We start from the raw sequence: 10,152 nt of genomic DNA, 5'->3' as shown, positions 1-10,152 counted from the left end.
TATATATAGTAATCCTATATATATAGTAATCACTCACTATGGGCTTTGTCAGTTTTCCCATCCCATAGAGTTACACTGAGTGGATTTAGCAACAAAGATGGGAATCTCACTACCAGCAAGGAAAAGGAAGCAGGAGTACAGTACATCCTTGGGGATCAGAGGTTCCTACACTCGTCGGACTAGAATCTACACTAGAGCAATGGAAGCCTCACAGAGAACCAGAGGCCAGCATGAGACAGAGCAGACTTAGGACTTCTGCTCTAGGTAACCAGAACCAGGGGCCTTCTTCCAAGCTTGCTGGAAGACTAAGGAAAGGTTTCATAGTTGACAGGACTAAGAGAGCTGTGTAACGTAGCCTTACACCATGAGGATGAAGGTGAAAGGGGCCAAAGAGCACAGTTAAAAGCTGCTATTATTTTTTTTTTGGGGGGGGGAGCTGTTTGGACTGAAGAATTACATCTTTTTGTTAATCTGAACACATAATCATCAGTATGGTTCTGTGATGTCTGTGTGGTCAGTGCCGTAGATTTGGGTCCCAGTAGAGTAGTAAGACTGGTGTTGGAATTGAAGAAGTAGGTTCAGAAGCATGGGAGACTTTATCTGATTTATAGGAAATGATTTTGTGCTGTGTGTGTTGTTGAAGAGGACAGTTCCCCTTTGTGGAATTAGTAGATTCTAGTCAGATTCAGCCATTCTTTTTTTAAATTTTATTTTATTGTTTTTGTGTGAGTGTACTGTCAAATCAGATCTGACTGGTACAGGAGGGGATTGTCCCTCTTTCCCCGGCCGAGCATCTGGTGGATTCGAACCGTGCGCCTCTGGGATTGTAGTTGCAGCTCCTTGCCACTAGGCCATCAGAGCTCCCCAGATTCAGCCATTCTGGTGCTGCTGCCAACACTTTTTTTTTTAACAGAAAGGCAAAGTAATTTTATTTTTTTTTTTTACAAAGAATTCAATTCTGCAATAATTTTAATGACTTTGAAAATTTTATCTCTTAGACTTGTATTTTGCTTTTTAATATTTTTGACAAAATTTAGATTTATAATATTTCACAAGAAGGGTCTCAGTGATAAGACTCTGAAAAGAAATATTTTAAATTCCTTTTAGTGACTTAGTGGTAAACAATTGCGTTGCCAACTCAACGATACATGGAGAAGAACAGATCTGAACCTTGCCTTATCTGAAGTAGCAGTCAAGAAACCAAATGAGACATTACACTGAGAAAATTTACTGAAAAGAAAAATCAAGTAAAAATCCTTTAAAATAACAGGAAACAAAGATGCCACTACTAGACTGGCTTATGTGACACAACCATGATGTTTTCACTGTCATCATACACACGTGAGAGTGGGACCATGACTAATGCTGGAGGGTAGGCGTACTCAAGTCCAACGTAAAATGACCTGCTTGACTTTGGTATTGCTTTGAACGCCTTTGGTTCAAAGTCCAAATTGTCAATTTAAAAACTCTATTTGCAGACTTGAGAAAAACCTTCTCTATTAGCTGCTCTGAGTTTCACCAGTACATCTCCTACAAAAGTTCCTTCTTATTACTCTTCATATTTTGTCTTTACAATTAGTCCCACATGGACCTCAGGGACTAGAGAGAAGTCATTCTTTTCTGTCTTTCACCTGTCCATCTCCATACCTCTTGAAGTAGCATCCCTGTCTATTCTTTGCCTTCTGAGAACTGGCTGTAATCCATATCAACAATCACTCATGACAAAACCTGCAGGCAAGACTGTGAGCACCTCCTTCTTCAGTCATCAATGGGGGCTGAACCTATAAATAAACTTGTATGAATTCCTAAAGAGTTGTAATCATTTGGGTCTCAGGAAAGCCTTGTATTTTGTATTCCTCAATTCTCAATTTCCTAGTGTCTTTTTCTTCTCTCTACATTGTGCCGGATAAACTAATTTCTTTGACTTTTATCCTGCAACTCTCGTACTCAATATTTTTTCCCCTACAACAATAGAAAGACTGGAAATGAAATGATGCCTTGAAATCTGGTATTGATGAAGGACATTGAGCACATCGACGAGGTTTCTACAGGCACTCACAAGTCTATCTTGGAAGAATACAATTAGAAGTCCACTTTGGAGCAAGGATTTGGAGCAAAGCTTTGTTTCACGTGTTTGGCTCATGTCATCAGAAAAGACCAGGACCTGGAAACAGACGAAATGAACATCTCAACTCTTCTGGAAAAATCTTGAAAGAATTAATATTTGAGAATCACAAAGATGTCTAGTGCTGTAATTAGAACATAACATAGACAATGGAAAAAGAAATCCAACTAGTTACGATGTGATCACTCAGAATATTTGTAAACAAATATAGGCAGATCCAGGATTTTAGAAGATGACTCATTTGAATACCCAGCTTGTGTGTGTCTATTTATATCTGGAAGTATCAGGCAGGCTGGATAATTTGGCATATTGTGGAATTCAGCAGACATCATAAAGTATATAGTTTGGTTTTGTTTGGTTTTTGGTTTTTGTTTTTTTCTACCAGGTCCTTTATAGACAATCAACAAAAAGACATGAAAAAAGAACATTAACTCACACGATGGAAAGTTGCATTCTCACTGTTAAATTATTGTAGCAAGATTGTGATTTGGGAATGGCCAGGTGACAGTCTTGGAGAACTTGAAAGAGGAAAAAATTTTTAGCAGATGCTCCAGAGGAAATTTTGTTCCAAAGATCTGGGCCGGGAATGGCAGGTGAGCACAGCTTTTATATGGAGTCTGCAGTAGGATGCAAGACAGGGTTAGAAGGGCGGGACATGGCTGGGGAGTGAGGGCGGGGGAAGGAGCGGGCCTGAGGAGTGAGAAAGTATGTGGGGGTGGGAGGAGGATAATAAGCTGGGCTTCTCTTTACTGGAGATAAAATTCATCATTGTATTTCCTTTCAAAATAAAAATTACAAAAAGACATCCAAATCACCAAGAATTCTATACCTTGTTGTTAGCGAACCTATGAATAAACCAATCTGAACCCTGTTCTACCTTGTGCCTTCCTCATAATCTCTGACAACGCATTTGCTGCAGTCACTGTGTCAACCTATCTGGTCAGGATCATCTTCACAGCTTCTCCACCTTTCCAAGCATGATGTCCCTTTCCAAGGAATAACTGTCTTAGCAATATGTACAATTTTTTAGGCTTAGGGTTTTCAGTGTCCTGCAATTTCAGAAGTGGATGGCCAATCCTTCTTTCTAGTCTGTCTTAATCTGAATATTCAGATTTAGAGAAGTATCAGACAGACCAGCATTTTATAGAAAAAAAGTGAAAGATATATCCTTTATTGTGGAGTTAACCACTAGTATCACTGTGATCCCTGCCTTTGGTACACATGTCTTTACCCACTTATTTCCCTGCTCCACCATCCACCAAGATACCCATCCACTTCTATCCACTCCCTTCAACATCTAACTCCTGTGGCCAGCCCTTGATCTGATAACTTATATCTGAAGCTTCTGGAGAAGAGTATTGAGGGTATCATGGACTTCTAGGAAAACAAACAGATTCATCCTGGAAAGGGTTAAACTGGGCGGCTCCTTGGAGGCAAGGATTCTAGGGCCTTGTCTGACATACTTTGGACATGTTGTAAGTAAGGACCGGTCCTTGGAGAGAGACATCATGCTTGGGAGGGTGGAGGGACAGTGTAGGAGGGGAAGGCCCTCTATGAGGTGGATTGATTCAGAGACTGGGGTAATTGGGATGGCTGTATTGGAGACAGTACGATTGGCACAGGACAGAGCAGAGTTTAGGGCTGTTGTACATAAGGTCGCTATGAGTCGCAAGTGACTCAACGGCGCACAACAACAACAACAACAACAACATGTCCAAAGGAAGTGAGTCTTTGCCCCAAAGAGCACTCAGCATCCTTTACCATCTGTGCTCCTAGGAGCATTCTGGGTGCACCCTCTCCATCATGTATCTGTCTGTTTGTTTGACGGCCTATGGACTCTTCAGTACTCTTCTCTAACACCACAGTTCAAAGGCATCAATTCTTCTTCTGTCATTCTTAGTCATTGTCCAGCTCTCTGATGTGTAGGAAGTAATTGTGAAGGGCTTGGGCCTAGATTAGGCATACCTTAGTCTCTAGACTGGAATCATTGTTTTTCAGTACTTTGGAGAGGTCCAGAAAATATGGACTTGGTGACAGAAATGAGACTGGAGACAGAATGATAGAATTCTGCACAATTAATAATTTATTTACAGCAAAACATAAATACAGGCTGTACACATGGATTTTACCTGATGGAATGCACAGGAATAAGATCGGTTACATCTATGGAAGGAATCATCGGAGAAGTTCAATATCAGCAGTGAAAACTAGGCCAGGTGCTGATTGTGCAGGAGACCATTAACTATTCATATGCAAGTTCAAATTAAACTTAAATAAGGTTAAATCATATCAACAGGAATAAAAATTTGCTCTTGAGTCTATCTCTCCTGAATTTAAAAACCAACTCAGTAACAGGTTTGAGTCCTTAAACACTAAATAAACCAAGACCAAATGAGCTGTGGGAAGATATGAAGACTATTGCTTATGAAGAATGCAAAAGGTCATTACAAAGAAGGAAGAAGATGAAAAGACCAAAATGGATGTCAGAAGAGACTCTGAATATTGCACTAGAGGTTGAGAAGCCAATGCAAAGAAAAGAAATCAAGAAGTTAAAGAGGTGAATAGAAGAATTCAAAGGGCGGCTCGGGAAGACTGGGCAAAGTATTATAATGAAATGTACAAGGAACTGGATTCATTATACTACAGAATTTAAGAGTTTTCTAGTCTCCTCGAGTTACTGACAAATACAAAGTTTTTCTTTTCTTAAGCAATTTCTGTTAGGCTATTGAATGTGTATTTTAGTTATCAAGACCAATTAACCAGTTAAACAGTTAAAGGAATAGATTCAATGACTTATATTCAACCACATCATAATTTACCAAAATATTCATAGCACTTTCTGTCTAATTGAATGTTATTATTTTTTTCTTCAGTTGATAATCTAGTATTTTGCACAGGCTGCGTTGTAATAACAAGAGTTAGGTTAGTGTGGCTATGCTAGATCTCTATCTAGCATGTGTACCTTTTTAAAGAAATCTTTGGCTCTTAAAAATCAGACATGCAATCCTTATTTCTACTTCCCACATCATTTGTTCACTAATGAAGTCTTAACACACAGCAGACAAACAAAGAGCGGTAAGCTGATCCTGGCATACTCCACAGAGTGCCTGAGTGGTATAAATGGTACCAAGCCAAAGACAGATGAAAGGTCTCGTAATTTATTTCTAAAACAACCAGTCATTGAAAGTCCTAAGTAGCTTGGTCCTCTAACTATCGGGGACATATACGTAAGCACCATGAATGAAATCAAGTCTCTTGACTGGTAGAAAAGAAAACTTACTTCAAAATAATTATCATTGGCCTAGTAGAGTCGTCCCACAAAGACTATTCCACATTCTACTTTGATGAATAGTGGTTGGGGTCTTAAACCTTTTGAAGAAGCCATCTAACATTTAACTACTACTCTCTTTGTGTCTGGAACAAAGACTAGGTGAAAAAAGTAAAGACACATAGAGAATTAGTCCAGAGAATAACAGACTGCAAGAATTTCATCTTCCATGTCCCTGGCACCAGAACTTGATGGTGCCTCACTACCACCTCTGACCACTCTAAAAGTTACTAGATCAAGTGGGGAAATGTAGATCGAGAGTCAAAAACCTTTAAAAGGACAGGCATACAGGGGTGATAGAAGCTGGGGAGTCTCCTGAGATTATGACTCTTAGTCAACCTTTGAACCTGGAGAAAAAGTCATCCTATTGCTCTACTTTCAACCAAACTGTAGACATTCCTGTCAGAGGAATAATGTCACCAGGGATACATTGACTTCTGAGAATGACAATGGGCCAATTGGCAGCACCATGAAGGATGAAGAAGAGAGTGAGGTTGTTAACAGTTTCCACTTGCTCGGCTCCCTGATCCGCACTCTTGGCACCAGCAGTCAGGAAATCAAAAGATGAATTACACTTCAAAAATCTGCGGTCAGGCACCTCTCCAGAGTACTGAGAAGCAATGATGTCAGTCTAGAGACTAAGGTGCTCTTGATTCAGGCCATGGTCTTTACAGTTACTTGCTCTGCATCAAAAAGATGGACAATGGCTAAGGACGACACAAGAAAAATCAATGCCTTCAAGTTGTGGTGCTGGAGAAGAGTCTTGAACATTCCATGCACTGCACGGAGAACAAATAGGTCTGTCATCGAGAGGATGAAACCAAGTTGCTCCTTGGAGGCAAGGATTTTGAAGCTCCATCTCACATATTTTGGGCATGTGGCTCTGAGGGACCAGTCCTTGGAGAAGGACATCATCTTTGGAAGAGTAGGGGGACAGCACAGGAGAGGAAGACCCCGAATAAGATAGATTGACACAATAACTGGGGCAATGAGATTAGGTGTATTGGAGTCAATGAGACGAGCTCAGAACAGAGCAGGGTTCAGAGCTGTTGTACACAGGGTCCCTATGAGTCACAGGCGACTAGCTGGCACATAGCAACAACAACAACAACAACAACAGCACGGTCAAATGAGGACCATTAGCCCAAGGATAAAGCCTAGGAGATAGGAAGGGATAGGATAGAAAGATTACTGGAAATAACAATTACAGGGAAAAATTGGGGAAAATGGGATCACATTGCAGGCATCATAACTAAGGCTATAATATGAAATGTGTTATGGATAATTGCATGAAAAAACAATATGCTTTATAAATGTTCATTCAAATCACAATAAAAACATGATTCTTACAATATTATTAGATGAAATTTTGCAAAATATTCACACTTTTAGATAATGTTGTGGTCAACTAATGGACTAAATAAAAATCCTGATTATAAATTGAGACTACAGAAGCAACGAGCATGCCATTGTTTTGTTGGGAAATGGCTGTTTATGAAGCTGTCGCTCCTGTGCCGAAGGAAGCAGGTTCAGCCCCCTCATAAAGCTCGCTCACAGCCAGGCCAGGCGAATGTCCCTAGGACGTGTGTGGTTTAGGTCACAAACCAAGAGCTGTAACCAGGGTGATAAACTATTAGACAACTTGAAAGCCTGCTTCTAGATGCCACTTGGACATCTCTTTGACAGACTGTAACAGAAGAAATACTATCTCACATAAGAATTTCAAAAGACGTGGCAGAGCTCAGGGGATATATTGTTTTACGAGACATTTTGAATACAAACTGCATACATATATAGCGCGAGACACTGTAAAGAAAGTCAATGGTATGAATCTGAACAGCACCAGTGTTAACAATGAACCTGATGCCTCCCTCCAGAACTAACAAGCTAAGGATCTGTGGGGCTTTCAAAGCTATAGATGAGCAGGAGTTTGAGAAATCATGGAAATAAGCATGTCCCCAAGGCCTGCACTCCGTGACTGTTCAAATTGGTGATTTTCTGCATTCTGAACAAGCTGAATATCTGCCAAGAGCCGTATTTCCTTCTCTGCCATTCCATGTCCTCTTGTGCTCGCCTACTTCCAGTCACCCTCCCGGACCCAACCATTATCTCGTATTAGGATATTGTGAATAAGATGCACCCTTCCGAAGACAGAGCTCACTGGGGCATGTCATGTTGATATAGAAAAGAGAGCAGGATCATCTTTCAACCAAAATGACTCAGAGAAATCCTGGAGGCTAATAGTATCTTAAAAATATCTGGTGGAACATGAGTTATGGGTCAGCTATTTGGCAAGGCACTTGGTGTGCAGCATAAACGCCATACTTCAGTTAGCACGATAGTTGTGAATTAGCTGTCCTGGGAAAGCCATTGGAGTGATGGGCTCAGGTCTGCAAGAGAGAAAAGGGGAAGAAATAAAGAATAAGTATTTTCTCTGAGGTACTGATGCTTATTTGGGTAAAATAATAGAATCATACATCATAAAACACAATGTGTTACAATTCATCATGAAGTAACATTAAAAATTCCCAAGGTTTAAAGTTTCTCAGAGGGGCAGTGGGTGGGTGCTAGTGATCAGAGAAGAGGTGACATTTAAGCAATTGACAGACTACAGTGGGGCTGCAGGAATGTGTGGTTTGAGGAGCCGTTTGGTACAGAAAAAGACAAGCTTCAAATAGTACACACATTTTGCATCTTAACAGAGGGAAGAAAAATCCCAAGGCATGTAAGGATTTAAAGGAGTCCTGTTAAGTGTCTTTGAATGACAAAGTAAGGGTTTGCATGGATTTGGTGATTTAAACCCAAACCCAAGCCAGCACCATTGCATCGGTTGTGGCTGTGGTTGTTTCAGTGCAGGCAAGGAGCATGCACGTGGGTGCGCACTGCACACATTTGCATGCGTACCAAGCAGCCGTCCTCCAGGACTTCACATTCATTTTCCCTCTCATTCCAACTCCTTCTTAAGTACAGACGAAGGAGGGGAAAGACCCTATCATTTCATCTCAGAGGCAGCTAACTGGCTACTCGCTAACAGCACTGAGTGTTCCTTAGGAGTGTGGAGAGGGTGAGGTGCCCAGATCCCCGCATGCAGGGTGATGTGTGCAGGCTCACCACAGCCTGATGCCTGGTGAGTGTCAACAGCCAAGAAGAAAGACTTTTGACAGGTGGAGGCCTTCAGAAGCTGGGGGAAGCCGCAGACAGAGCGCTGCACACAGCTCTAGAGGAGGATGGGAAAATATAAAAGGACTAGAGTTGCTGGGTCTTTTATCCTCCTTGCATTCCGCTCCTCAGGAGGAAGACATCGAAGGTTAAAATGGAGATTTATCCAGAGCCTCAAAAGATAAGTAAGAAAAGAAAGGATTCTCATGAAGGATTTCTTTTTCCAGGATTTGTTTACAAGGAATAAAGCAGTTGCCAGATGAAACGGATTCCGGGGACTCTTATTATCAATTCATTGAGAATAATGCTAAGACTTTTTTTCACCAGTGAGATCGACCTCAGAGAGGAGAAAAATTACAAGTAGAGGTGGCTCAGTTTGGTAAAGGTAGCCGGGTAAGAGTTTGAAAGCCCAGTGGGAGAATTAAGGGATCTACCTTCAAATAGGACTGTGCAAAATACTATTCTCTTTGGAACTAAAACCACTACCAGAAAGGTATTGATTATAACACTGTTAGACAGTTGGAAAACCCTGGTAATATATTTAATGCTCTCAATAAAAGTGACAGCCTGATTAGGGGACTAGAAGGCAGATTAGGGGTGCCTTCCAAAGATGGAACTTTGAAAGTGAAATGAGAGAGGGAGCAGAGACCCAAAAACATGTTCTGACTTTTTAGGTTAAAAAAAAAAAGACAAAGAAGAGACCAAAGCACCTCCTATAAAGGGCTTTCTGGCTGATGCTTCATTTTGATGACACATTAAAGTGAAAGGAGGTAGAAAATGAAGACAATTAGCATGGCGAGCCGGAACGAACCTCGATTTGCTGCGGCAGTCTAGAGGCAATGAGGAGTTTTGATTTTTAGGGGTTTTAACACCTGTATAAAATCCCTGGTAGCACAGTGGGTTAAGAGCTTGACTGATAAGAGAAAAATCATTCATTTCAATATACCAGCAACTCTGGATGAAAGATAAGGCAATAATCTACTTCAGTAAAGATTATTGTTGCTATACGCCAAACAGCCTCATCCTGGGCTCACAGCTGGTCCTCCAGTGGGTTTTCAGAGGCTAATAATCACACAGGAGATTGCCTATCTTTCTTCCAAGGGGCAGCTGATGGGTTTGAACCATCTGCTTTTGGGTTTTCAGTGTAACTACATACCCATTAGGCCACCAGAGCTCCCTCAGTAAAGACTACTGCCTTGAATACCAGGTAAGCCTGCCTAAATGAATCTCTACTCCAGTCTGGTCAGCAGTGATCAGCTGGCCTAGTTCTCAAGGAGCTTGGTTTCCTCAAGGGGTTAAAAAGCAGGGATCTCTCAGAGATGGCGCAGATAGGAGTCCCAAGGACCTCATCAAGGGGCCATGTCATTTGAGAAGTTTTCCACCAGTGCCCCAGCTCTGTGCAGGTAGGGCTCGGCATAGGTGTACAGAGGCAACAGGAGTTCTGATAGGTGTGTTCATAGGTCAGTGTTGTGTCAAATAAAGAAAAATCAGTGTGATTATTATACATGAAGATTGTTGTTGTTGTGTGTCATAGAGTTGG

The sequence above is a fragment of the Elephantulus edwardii genome, unplaced genomic scaffold (assembly GCF_000299155.1).
Source record: "Elephantulus edwardii isolate Elephantulus edwardi_28Jun2011 unplaced genomic scaffold, EleEdw1.0 scaffold00118, whole genome shotgun sequence".
NCBI lineage: Eukaryota > Metazoa > Chordata > Mammalia > Macroscelidea > Macroscelididae > Elephantulus > Elephantulus edwardii.
This window is presented reverse-complemented; position numbering follows the sequence as displayed.